Source organism: Prinia subflava, chromosome 2 (assembly GCF_021018805.1).
Source record: "Prinia subflava isolate CZ2003 ecotype Zambia chromosome 2, Cam_Psub_1.2, whole genome shotgun sequence".
NCBI lineage: Eukaryota > Metazoa > Chordata > Aves > Passeriformes > Cisticolidae > Prinia > Prinia subflava.
In genome coordinates this window covers 19,657,223-19,669,763 of record NC_086248.1, presented here as the reverse complement: position 1 = coordinate 19,669,763, position 12,541 = coordinate 19,657,223, and the positions used below count along the sequence as shown (strand labels likewise).

The following is a 12,541-nucleotide window of genomic DNA, read 5'->3' as shown; positions in this document are numbered from 1 at the left end:
TCGCGATGTTCCTACCCTGGTGAACCCATCCTTCCAGATTTTCTGTTTAATCCAAGTTAGTAACCTTCCCCCACAGTTTTATTTCAGGTCATCACCTTCGGCCTCAGGATGCGAAGCCTCCTGACCACCCTCGTGGCGCTGTGCCTCATCGCCGTTGATAAAGCGTGGATCGCATTGCGGGAGCTACCGACGACGATGAGCAACTGGGTGGACGACGTCCTCGGGCGCTGGGGGGTGCCGGGCTGGGCGCAACCCTTGGTCCGATGGTGCCTGATCGTCTTGTTTATCATTGCAGTTATCCCCCTTGCAGTCAAAGCCATCAGGAAAGGAACCCGCAGGCTGGTCATCTGCGTGGAAAATTGCCCCAGGAGGAGCCTCCATCTTCTCTTCCTGCTCTCTTGTGTCGCGAACACCGGACACGGCTGGATCGTCCCACAGCCCAAGTCCAATGTTTGGGCAACTCTTGCAAAGGCCATGGGGCAGGATCATATCTGCCTCAACCAGGCCAGTGCTTCTGACCCGATGTCGACATGTCTAGTGGGGATCCCTTTCACAGCTGCTGAGATGCCTAGAGCACTCTTCCAGGCCATCAATCAATCGTATCGCCAAGCGGATGGAACGCATTCCGTGGTGACCAAAAGTGGCGACCTAGACGCCAATCCGCTGGTGGGGTGGAAGAGGTTTCTGAGCGACCTTAAGGTCTTGCCGGCCGAGCCTCCCGAGCTTGAGCTCTTGGGCTCCTCCAAGGCTCAGGTTTGTGTTAGGTTCGACCACCCGCCGGTGTCTTCCTCTCTCCCTTCCAGCAGGGTTGTGCTGTCTGGCACCTCTCACCAGGAGGAATCTTGGTGCGACAGGCTCGCCAAGATATCGACCCCGATAACTTCCATGAGTCAGCCACGCGAGCTGCCTGCTGGAATGTTTCTCATCTGCGGCGATCGGGCCTGGGCAGGCATCCCCTCTCGCCTTCTAGGAGGTCCGTGCACCTTGGGAAAACTGGGGCTGTTTACACCCAACAAGACGCAAATTATGAATCTGAAGGAAAAGGAAAATGGTGCACAAAATCCCGGACACCAAAAACGTGCGGTTAAAGATTTGGACCCTGACTGCGACACAGAAATTATCCATTGGTCAAAGTCCAAAGGAATCGCAGTCACAATCTTCGCGCCATGGGTCTCCATAGCCAAGGCCCTGGGCGAACTCGGACACTTAGAGTGTTGGGTTGCTAAACAAGCAAATCTTACATCCCAGGCCCTATCAAACCTCCTACGAGATGAGGAAATAACTAGACAAGCCACCCTACAAAATCGGGCGGCCATAGACTACCTCCTCCTCTTGCACGGTCATACGTGCGAGGAGTTTGAGGGTCTATGTTGTTTTAATCTCTCGACGCGGGCAGTAAGCACAAGATCTCTAATCCAACAAATGCAAGAGCAAGTGGGCAAGATACAGCAGGAGACAGATGACTGGCTCTCCAACCTATTCCAAGGTTGGGGCATTTCTGGCTGGGTTGGATCGATTCTTAAATCGGTTCTAATGATTTTCTTTGTCATTTTAGTTGCCCTCATTTTATTTGGCATTCTTAAGCGTATGCTTTTGAAGCTGTCTTCCAGTTCTGGCACTCCCTCTGTGCGCATCGCTATGGCCTCCACATCAATGAACCTTCAAGTCGATGAAGAGGAAGACTATGCTGAGGGCCAAAGCATTTGCGCGGACTGTGATTGCCAGCAGTGCAATGAACTTTAAAAACTAAAAAAGGGGGAGATGTTGGGATTCATGATTTATTTCTCTATGAGTTCTCTGTATGGTTCAGTTTTATGTACCCCTTCCCCCCTAATTGTTATGCAAGCCTTCCCTCACAGTCCCTGCACCCCAAGCTATTTTTAGCTTTTGCTGTTAAGTGTCCCTCAGCCTTCCCGCCAGAAATGTTCTCCTCCCTTTCCTCCCTGATTGGCTCTACTGCATGTCCCTGCCCCTTTTCTGTCTTGGTTACTGACTTGGATTGGCTAGCTGCGTCTGGCCACCCCCATTGCTCCTCCCATGCTCTGTCCCTTAAAACCCCTGTGCATCCCTGGCTCTGGGTCTCTCTCCGGGGAGAACCCAGGGTGGAAATAAACCTCACTGTGTGTTCCTCCCGAGAGAGCCTCTCTGTCTCCTCCTTCCTTGTTGTGGCAAGCCATCGGGTCTGCATTGCCTCTCGAGGCCAAGAACCCACAGGGGCAGGGCTGGCTCCACCATACTGCCAGCTCGCCTCCCAAAGTCTGTGTTGCCGGCGGTGTAGAGCAAGCCAGGCTAGGCAGACGGGAAACAGCAGACACCGCCGCGACATCTTTTCTTTAAATTTTCAGTACTCTAAGTAAAAGCATATTCCCCAATGCACTGTGTAGTTGCTTGCAAATGTTTCTTACAGCATCAAGGAACCTTGAAAGGAATACCAAAGAACACAAGAAGACTTATGATCAAAGGTTGTGATTACATGCAAGTTCAAGAGATGCATCTCTGAATTTTCTCATCAGACTGTGGGGTTGACTTTTCTGTCATATATGGGGTTGTTCTTGATGGCTAACTTTCAGCAACAAAAAAATTACTTTGTTTGGTCAGTTTTGTAGGAAGCTTCTCAAATAGTTTCCTGGTAACCCAAAAATGTATTTTGTAGTCCGTATCTTTCATGTGCCGATCTGCCCAAGATTCTTACTGTCCCTTTAAGCTCCAGGGGCTTAAACCAGAATTGGCGTTTCTTGTCCTGGTTTTGAAGAGGTGGGGGATGTTGGGATTCCTCTTAGAGTCAGGAACACTCAAGGAGGGCTTTCTTTTCATTCTTGCAGGGCTGTTAAGAGAGTTGCTTCTCTAAGCAAAGGTAGCCCAAGACAGAAAGAAGCCTTTTCTTTCTCTCTAAATGCCTTCCATGGTACAGGCCTCCAAGAAATTGCATTTCACAATCCTAAACTGTTTCACAAATACTTGTCAGCAGGCACCAGCCGAGAGTGGTGGTGTCAGGGCTGCTGTGTTTGGTGCCCCGTGGAGCTGCTTCTCCCCGCCTCGCCCCACAAGGTGGTGATGACTCAGAACTGCAGGGTGACACCAGCTGGGTACAGTGGGCCGAAAAGTAGCACAGAAATTGACACTAAGGGTTCAGAGCCACTGCCACTGGGAGAGACCCTGCCGGGCAGCATGGAGCGAACATCTTGGTAGCAATTGACTGGGTTTGGACTCCAGATTTCCTTTGCTTTTGTACTTGCTCCTTGTTGGTTGTTGTTTGGAGGAAGAGGGGGTTTTGTTATTGTGGAAGTTTGGTTGCTGCCTTCCTTTATTTGTGACTCTCTCTCCACCCCATGACTGGAGATCCGCTGTTTTGCCTTTGTCCCCTGGACCGCGTGGTCTTCCATGGAGGCCACCATTTTGGTGAGGGTTTGGGGAGGGGTTCTATGCCATCTTGTTCTCTTTGTTCCTGGGAGTCCAGGCCATGCCATTGTGTTCATTTTAGTCAAACTCATATGCCTAGGAATGTACAGACATTGCAGCACAGTTTTAGATAAGCCAACAGATGAATGAATTTGCTGAAATAAAAGCTTATAAGATTAAAGTACATGTTTGAAGATGGACCAGGCTACCTGAATTCTACACCATGCTGATCTTATTATAACATTGATGCTGGAAATTTTTACATTACTTTTTGTTCAATTAACATAGAATTTTTTTTCCTATAAATTAAACAGCTACAGTCCAAATTTGCATGCTGAAACAATGGGATATGTTCATGTGACCCTCAGTCACCAGATGCTGAGTTTTACCCCAACTAAGGTAAACTCCTGAGCCAACATCCACTCACTTAGATGATTAATTTCTTAGCCTCCTGAATTTCAAATACAGAAGTGATGTGCATAAATGGTAGTGATGATCCTATATACCTTTCTGCATTATTATTTTTTTCCAACTAGAGCCATTAAAAAAAATAATTAGCAGTCTGTTTTTGGCAGCTGCACATTATTACCTCAGCAGAGAGGTTCTGAAATCAGATTTGTGTGTACTGTTTATGCTGTATAGGAAGTCTTTCAAAAACGAAGATCCATGCTGTGTACTACTTGACTTCTGCTGCCTTATTCCAATGCCATCAGAAATATTCATCAAGTATGACTTTCATTTAATCAGTCCATTCAGTTTCCTCCTGGTATTATTTCTTACTATATGTATATGAGATCTACATGAGTCAACCTGCAGTCTCTGGTACTTGCTGTAGCTTGATGTTTTAATTTTTTTTCTTTTGCTGCTTTCACAAAATTCATGTATTCTCTCTTTCTGGTTCTGGTTCCTCACAAACTTTTTATGTTGTTAAGGACTGAGGTCCACAAAAGCTTAAGGGTGATGTTAGAAGTCTTGCCTGGGAGAAAAAAAAATTCTTCTGCAAATAATTCGGCAATTACAGTAATGTATTTCATACATAGTTTTTCTTACTGAACAAGAATAACAACAGGTGTGAAACAGCACCAACTTCTACTTTCTCATGCAAACAGCAGATTTGACTTTATGACAAACACGTGTAAGGCATTTGCAACCAGTTTAGGGGTGAAAGAAATGCAGATTGTCATTAGGACCAGATGACCTTAAGAGTGTCTTTTCAACTTCCCACAGAGTGTCTGAGCTTCCTAATTAATCATTTGGATATGTTAAAAAGGGACCGGAGGAATATTTGTGTGAATTGCTCACAAATGAGGAAACATCAAATGGTGACAGAGAATGACTACGTGAGTTAGAAAACAAATCAAGTTAACAGGAAAATTTCCAACAAAAAAGACTACATTTACATTGAAAATGCAAATGTATGCCTATATTGATATCTGAATTCTTATATGCCTCAGAATCATAGTACACCAATATCAACAATATCATGATATCACATGTCATGAAAAAGAGAAGCATATTACAATAGATATTTTGGGCTGTAGGTCATACTAAAAGAATACAGATTTAATTTCTATGAAGACAACTCTGGATGTATAAAACTAGCCATTTTAAAGATTTTGACTGCATTAAACATAACCATGATGTTTTCACATGACCAGCTTTCTTCACAAGCCCTGGGAACAGTTCTCTAATGTCACTTCTAGTCCAAACTTTAAAGACATGAATCTTATGTTTCCTTTTCTGTCATCACAGATTCTTGACCACCTAAGGCCTCTTTTTCAGCAGTGGTCATAACAATTTGATTTGCTGAAACACACCAAGAAATGCTGTGAGCCAGACTCCCTGCTCCCCTAGTTGGGCAGAACTAGCAGCAAAAAAAGTGTGAAATAATCAAAACAGCTGAGAAAACACAACACAGTCTCCCTGGTCAAATCACATTTGCTCTTTGAAAGCAAAGAATTGTGTTTCAGGAGCTGCTAGCTATATAGAGACAGAAAAATGGCAGAAAAATGCTTTTCCTTTTCAGAGGCCCCAGCTCTGCCACCTTTAACTCTGAGCAGTGGAGTCAACACACACACACAGAGTCACACTTAGAAAAAGCGTGTTTTAGTAAGAATGTTTTATCTCAGCTACATTCTATATAACAACTTTTAAAGTGACAAAAGGCATGAACAACTCTGTGGAGAGCAGTGCCCCTTTCGCAAGTGAGCAGATATATACTACTACATTAGGAAGACCAGCACATACAGTTTTCTTCTTGCTACTCCCCTCTCACATTGAAAATTTTGCATCTTTCTGTGCACAACTGTTAGTTTCTGTCCCCATCTTCTCTGGACTCCCCAGGAAAGTTTTAGCCCTGAACCTAGATACTAGAAGTTGGCATTATCATCTCTTCCAAACATGTTTGTAAATTAAATGGACTGTGTGTGCATTAGATAGTCATTGTTAGTTTATGTTTACCAGACTGTATTTAAAGGTGGTATTTCAATACCTGAAGAGAAGTTTAACCTTTTAAATTTTCTGGGGGAAACACAGATGCTGTGAGAATTCTGGTATCAAAGAGTTTAAAATTCCTGGGTCTCATCTTTGACCTTGAATGCCTTGAGTTGTGCTTGTATTCCACCTTAAATGCCATGGGGTATTTTCATGGGGTATGTTCAGTGCAATCAATATGCAGTTCGTTGCTCTGATTTTAGCAGCAGCCAAAACACTGAGCTGCTTCTCAGTTTGATGAAGGGCAGAAATAGAGTAATGCATTTTTTTTTCCCTATTTAACTGAAAGTGATTTGTAAGAGATTTAGAATTATGTAATGCCAAAGTGACAGAAAGTGCATGCAGCATATAAGCACCTTCCTAATCCTACCCAGGATTGCAATGTTATTTGCACCAATGAAGATCAAATGTAATTCTGCTGAAATCAGATGAGTTATTCCCAGGTACATGGGTGGCTGTAAAGCACACAGAATGGTGTCATGGCCTCCAGACAACCATAGTTTTAGTATTTAATACTTGATAGGATACAAAAGTAAGAGTAAGTAAGACTAGCTACCCTTTTCTATTTCCAATGTCAGAATTAGCTGCACTTATTGTAGTACAACAAAATGAGAATAAGAGAACTGGCAGAACAATGTTTTCCTCTCCACAAAAATATTTCCAAATATTTTTTGAGATTTAAAGCAAAAACATAGCAAATTTATAAACAGAAGAAATGCAAGTAACAACGAATTTAAAACAAAATTCCTCTCCTGTTTTTCAAAATTCTCCATGAGACCAAGTCCTGAACTTGTATTCATGTCTCAGTGTGTTAGTGCAGACCTTTGAAGGCTCTTTAGGGGAGGAAAAAAATTACAAGGTGGCTTGACTAGGAAATATGTTTCTGTTTTCCTTTTCTTGGTAATTTAACAGAGAGTGTTTGATAAAAGGATACTATAAATGTAGGCCCATGAGTGGAAGGAAGAGACAAATCTCTTTCTTGAGACTTTTTATGTCTACAACTGTGGTTCCCAGGAACATGAGAGCCTTGCTAACACGTAGCACAAGCTAACAATTACAGCCTGACCTGTGCTGGCTGTGTAGGAGACACAGCAGACCTGGAGCCAGAACACGACAGACAAAGGGAAGAGCTGAACCCAGTGACATGCACAGCAATAACTTTCATCACTCTCAGGTATGAAGATTACACAAATACTTGATTCTGCTGATGCTGGGGCTCCCCCATCCCTAATAGTATGTTAGTAGAAGCGAGGAGACTTTTATTTTAAAGTCAAGTCTGAATATTTAACTGAATAAAAACTTCAGGGCCTAATGCTCTGTGAGTCTTCCAGAGTAACAGAGTTACTGATGCATACAGAAGCTAAAGAAATCTCAAAAATAAATTGCATGGGAACTGAAGCAGAGATAGTTATGAAAACTAAAGTCTTTGCTTTTAGTAGCAATTTTCTCTAAGAGAATCTTTAATTGCTTTGTTGAGCAATTCTGCAATAAAGTAATGTCTAACATGTGTTGGCTTGCACAATTGAGACTTTTATACTAGTGCTTCTAGTACCTGGGAAAGCTGACTAAGCCTCAGCAACTGTTTTCTAATTTGATTATATATGACAATATTAACAGCCCAGATGTTTATTCGATATATTTAAATTTGTTTATACTTACTTGGGACATAACCAGGATGCAGTGGAAACATGGCAAGTTTAATTAATTTCAAACTTTTAGCTTATTTCCTCTGCTGACACTCGGCCTGATGTTAGAAGTAATGTGCTGTGTTGTTCTTGGAACCCGGGAATAGTTAAAGTATCTGATACTTATTTTCTTCTACTTTTTTTTCCTTGCTATTTTCAGATATAAACAGGCTGTCTTTGAGAGGCATGGGTTCAAATCCAGCCATATAGTTAAATCATTTGCAGTATGTCAAGATTAGCCCCACATTCTCTTCTGAAATACTTTGTTTGGATGTTTGGAGTCAAACTGATCCCTGTTTCATATTAGCCTCATTAATAGGCATGTAACTGTAAGATAATTAAGCAATAACTCTTCTATTTCAGAGCAAGTTGTATACATGCATTTCACTTCTATGTTTTTTAATTATCCTATAAGAAATATTGCAGTTATCATCCTCACTTTATTAGAGTATTTTGTTTTCCTTTTACATGGAATAAATGATAGTGACAACTTTTTTTTTGTCAATTAATTATCAAGTACTCTTTTCACAGAAATGTTTTCTCCTACTCAAGTAACTCTATAGATGGTCAGACTGTATTAATAAAATTAATTATTTGCAATTTTGCCCATTATTTTGTGAATAATTTATCTGGAAATAATTGGTCCAGATTCTCAGATGCTTTTAATCAGAAGAGCTCTACTGGAACCCAGAGAATTTTACTGATTAAAACCAGCTGAAAATTTGATCCATCTGCTGCCATGGTGGCCTTAATGTTGAATATAGGCTTTAACATGGTATTAATTTGTATAAGCTAACATTGCTTTACTTTTATTTCTTATTAACTTTCTTAGCATGAGTACTCTCAAAACCATAATGGTATCTTAAAAATATAGCACTCATTTGAGATCAGTTACTTAGCTAAATCTTGAAAATCTTTTCAATAAAGCATCAGTTGCTCAAGGAAACCTTGACTTCAAAGAAAACCACAGACAAACCATGTTTTAGGAGCAGCATAAGGACAATCCCCTTTATATACTGATCATGACACCCAATTTCAATGATAACTACCATACTTGCAATTCCTGCTCTCTTTTCTGTAGCTACTGTTGCAAGAGTCACAATCAAAATAATTTTGTCCTGGATGTCCCACGGCACCACAGTGAGGCACATCACAGTTGAGAGTGTCTTTGTCCCAAAAGTCTTTATTCTGCCAGTAAAAAATGCTGTCACTGAGCAGCTGCTCCTGTGGACAGTAGGTGTATCAACATCTCAGCATGTGCATTATCTAATGAAGCAGGATGATAATTTTAGCATGTAATTCAGAAAAGATCACAAAATTCAGATCACGAGCTTTCTGGGTAATGCTCTAACCTGCAAGCAGACTAACAAAATAAAGGGCTGAATTGTGTAGATTTCTGTTATATTGTGAAAGATTTTCAAATAAAAATGGAATAGTAAATAGAGGAGTGAAAGGATATTTTTGACCAAAACTTTCAGAACGTTCTCCTTCATTAAATTACAATAAATGCTTTCTTCTGTCTCATTGTCACAACAGTGGTAAAACCGAATAAACCATGACATGAAGAACTTTTAACAGCATTTTTAAGGCTCCATTTCCACTTCAGCGGGAAGGACAATATTCCTGCAAGGCAATGCTGAGATCAAAAGTGTCAGGATTTATTTATAAATGCACTTCTTCAGTTTTATTCAGGAAGTTGGAAACTATTTTGTGAGACTTCACGAGAGTGTATAGGGAGAGGAGAAGATAATAGGGTTCCACTGAACTGGGCACCAGAAAATATTTTTTTTTAGAGGTAATTGGTAGCCAAGGTACCAAAGGTATCCAAATTCCACGTTCTTTCCTGTAATAGGAGCTTAGCACAAAATACCAGTATCATCCAAATATTTTGTTTAAGAGTGACCTGGTAAATACTGATTTTTTTTTTATATTGTTGACCAAAAATAAGTAAAATGTCTGGAGGAAAAATTAAATTAAAATCCTGAAAAAAAGAATAACATTTTTTTTAAAGTTTATTTACCTTCTTCCAATTCTTCATATTGTTATGGTAAATCACTGAATTTTGTGCCCTGACATTGAATGTAGTGTTAAAATTATGAATGTTTCTAATGTTAGCTAATGCCAATGTGAATTTTTTGTTACTGTTTATTTTGAAATCAAATAAACTGATGTATCATATGTGCTTCCTATTCTAAATACCTCTTTTCAGTCATTTCAGATATTTTCACATATTCAGCTCTACACCACTTCTGAATTTTAACTGCTTTTTTAGCAGGTAGGTGGAATTCTTCCTTTATAATGAGACATAATAGCTAAAGGATTTAGTGATTACCAATGGAAAAGTTAAAATTTCTGATTTCTATTACTTGAATGAATTATTTAATGATGAAATTTATTGATGTATTTGATATTGAACATAGCTCCTGCTTCGTTTTGGCAGGTAGAAGGAACTGAATAAACATTTTGGTTGGATCTGTAAAAGATTTCCTTCTTTTTTCTTCAAGGACGGGTGTATTTCCTTTCTCCACTACTTCAGCATCCTTAAGGACAACCTTCTTGTAGTAAAAGAAGGGCCTATCCTGATACTAAGGAACATGATTTTATGCATCAGGACCTCATCTTGGGTAAACAGGAAGCTATCAGCCTAGAGCTGTATAAAATCATTATTCAGCTGAGAAGCTGATCCTGGAAAATCCAATGATGTTGCTATTTTTTTATTTAGAACAAAATAAGACCTTGCAATTTCTGTAGCTACCTTTTGGTTTTTTTGTCTTTTCAATTTAAACTAACTTTGTCTAATAATATGATGTTTTCTTAAAATATGTTGTCAGAGAAAAGAATAACTTGGTAGTGGAAAGGAGTGAAAGACCAGAAATGCTTCCCAGAAGTCTTACTCAATTTACCTTTCATTTCACTATGTTTCTGAGGATTTGGGATAGAAAATATTGTGCAAGTTTTATTTGACACTGATCTTTCCTGCATCAGCTAACTGCACTCCAGTAGAATTTCACCCACTTCAGTGCCACAGATCTCAAGTAACTTCATTTCACTTCCAGTGAGTGAGAATTATTCCAATTACTCTATTTTTGGAATGTAAAAGTTAGGGGACTTTTCCTTGAAAGACATGCTCCATAAATACCTGATATGGTAGTTGCAGGCTTTTCAATCCTGAAGGTTAATCCCTCAAGGTGATTTTAACTATCCCTTTATAAATATATAGGTATATAAATATATAGGTATATAAATATAAATATAGGTATATAAATATATAAATATATAGGTATGGAGTACTGCACTGTAGGAAACTTGCTTTCTTTTGTTCCCTTCTGTAACAGTACAAGAACTGTTGACCTCATCATTACCAATGTAGGATGTTGGAATTTACTGTTTGGAAGGGGTTGACTAAAATTTCATGTGGACTAAATCCTTTTTTTTTTAGTCTTCATCCGAGCCATCTGTAATAAAGGTGTGTTGCTATCTAATGAGATTTCTGGTTTTAAATAGTAGAGACATTTTAGTCTGTTTTAAAACAGCACTTACTGCAGAAACTGATGGCAGAGCTTCTAGAGGAATTAAGTTTACCAGAAGAAACTAAAACCTGCTTATTTGGCAAACAAATTACACCCCATGCAAGACAAGAACAGTAGATTTACTCTTCAGAAACAGGTCATCAATAACAAAAAAAGGACAGAGAAACTATCGGGGAGGTTGCAATAATGAGCTACTTTTCCAAATATTTTCATGGTTGGGGGATTTAAATTTAGACTGTTTCTAACTTTCTTGGTAGATCTTAAAATAACTGCTGACAATGTCAAATTCAAGGATTATAAAAGATTTAATTGATAAGAAATAACACATTACCTATGTGTATTTTCCATTGTGAAAGTTTTATCAAAATACAGTCATTCCTTTTTCTGTGACTTCATGAAACTGATAGAACTTTTCTGCTGGTAGACTTGTAAATGTGGGAAAAATACAGAAAATATCAAGTGATGTCAAAGGCTTTTCTGTAAATCAGGTGGTTAATAAATGAGCAAACCAATGTATATCATGGTACTGGCAAAAAGCATTACTGAAAACTGTATTCATGCTCTTCACTTTATCAGTATATTCTCAGAACCTAGTTTTGCAAAGTTCTTCTGAAGCTGTTTTGAAGTCTTTCTTTGATCCATGACTTTGCCACTTTAAAGGATCACACTGATTTTCCAGATCATTTAATATCTTTCTCTCTGAAAAACTTTCTTTGAAACTTTCTAAGAAATCCTAAAAAGCATCAGACTTTTAAACTAATGAAAGCATATATGACTTACTAATTGTATTTTTAAGGAGCAGTGAAAAATAAGCTCCTTTTTTTGTATCCTTAAGATTGAATTTCTTCAGAATACAGGAAAAAAATATAATATGAAGCAGTATATCCTACAAGGCACTTTATGTATAATATAAAAATTATGATGTCTGCCTCTACAGCTGTTACTAAAATTACTAGAGAGATGCCTCTGCCTGAATTAAGGTGCAAACAAGACCATATGCTGAAGTCAATAGCATGGATTTCATTGAACAGTAAATGTGAGGGAGAGGGCTAGAGAGAGAAAGAAATAGAAAAAGGTGAGGGGGTGTGGTGGAGAGAGAGTGACAGAAAGACTAAGTAGAAAATATCACCACTCCGTGGATCCCGATGGCATCCTGTTGATCCTCTCCTGGTCTCCTTGGTTGTGATGGTCCCACAAAATACAGAGCTCTGTGGGTTAATACATGTTCAGGCTAGTTGGGAACACCCAGTACCTCCTCTGGCAGCGAAGTTTGACACTCTCTCTTGCCATAGACTCTGGACTGGTTGCATCCCTTTGCATCAGTTTGAGCAGTCCTCTGGTACAAGGCCTCAGGAATGAGTCTGGGCTGCTTTGGGGTCTCGGATGGTTTCTGATCCCTCCTCAGCTGCCTCTCTTGTGAATGTCCTGTGTGCG

General features: G+C 39.7%; 1 long non-coding RNA gene across 1 annotated transcript in view; it reads right to left on the bottom strand.

Annotated features, from left to right (window-relative positions):
* Positions 1–12,297, bottom strand: part of LOC134547694 (uncharacterized) — a 38,340-nt gene extending 26,043 nt beyond the window's left edge. The window contains exon 1 of the long non-coding RNA XR_010079553.1: positions 12,237–12,297. This is a non-coding gene — a long non-coding RNA (uncharacterized LOC134547694). The remainder of the gene's footprint in view (positions 1–12,236) is intronic.
* Positions 12,298–12,541: the final 244 nt, after the last annotated feature.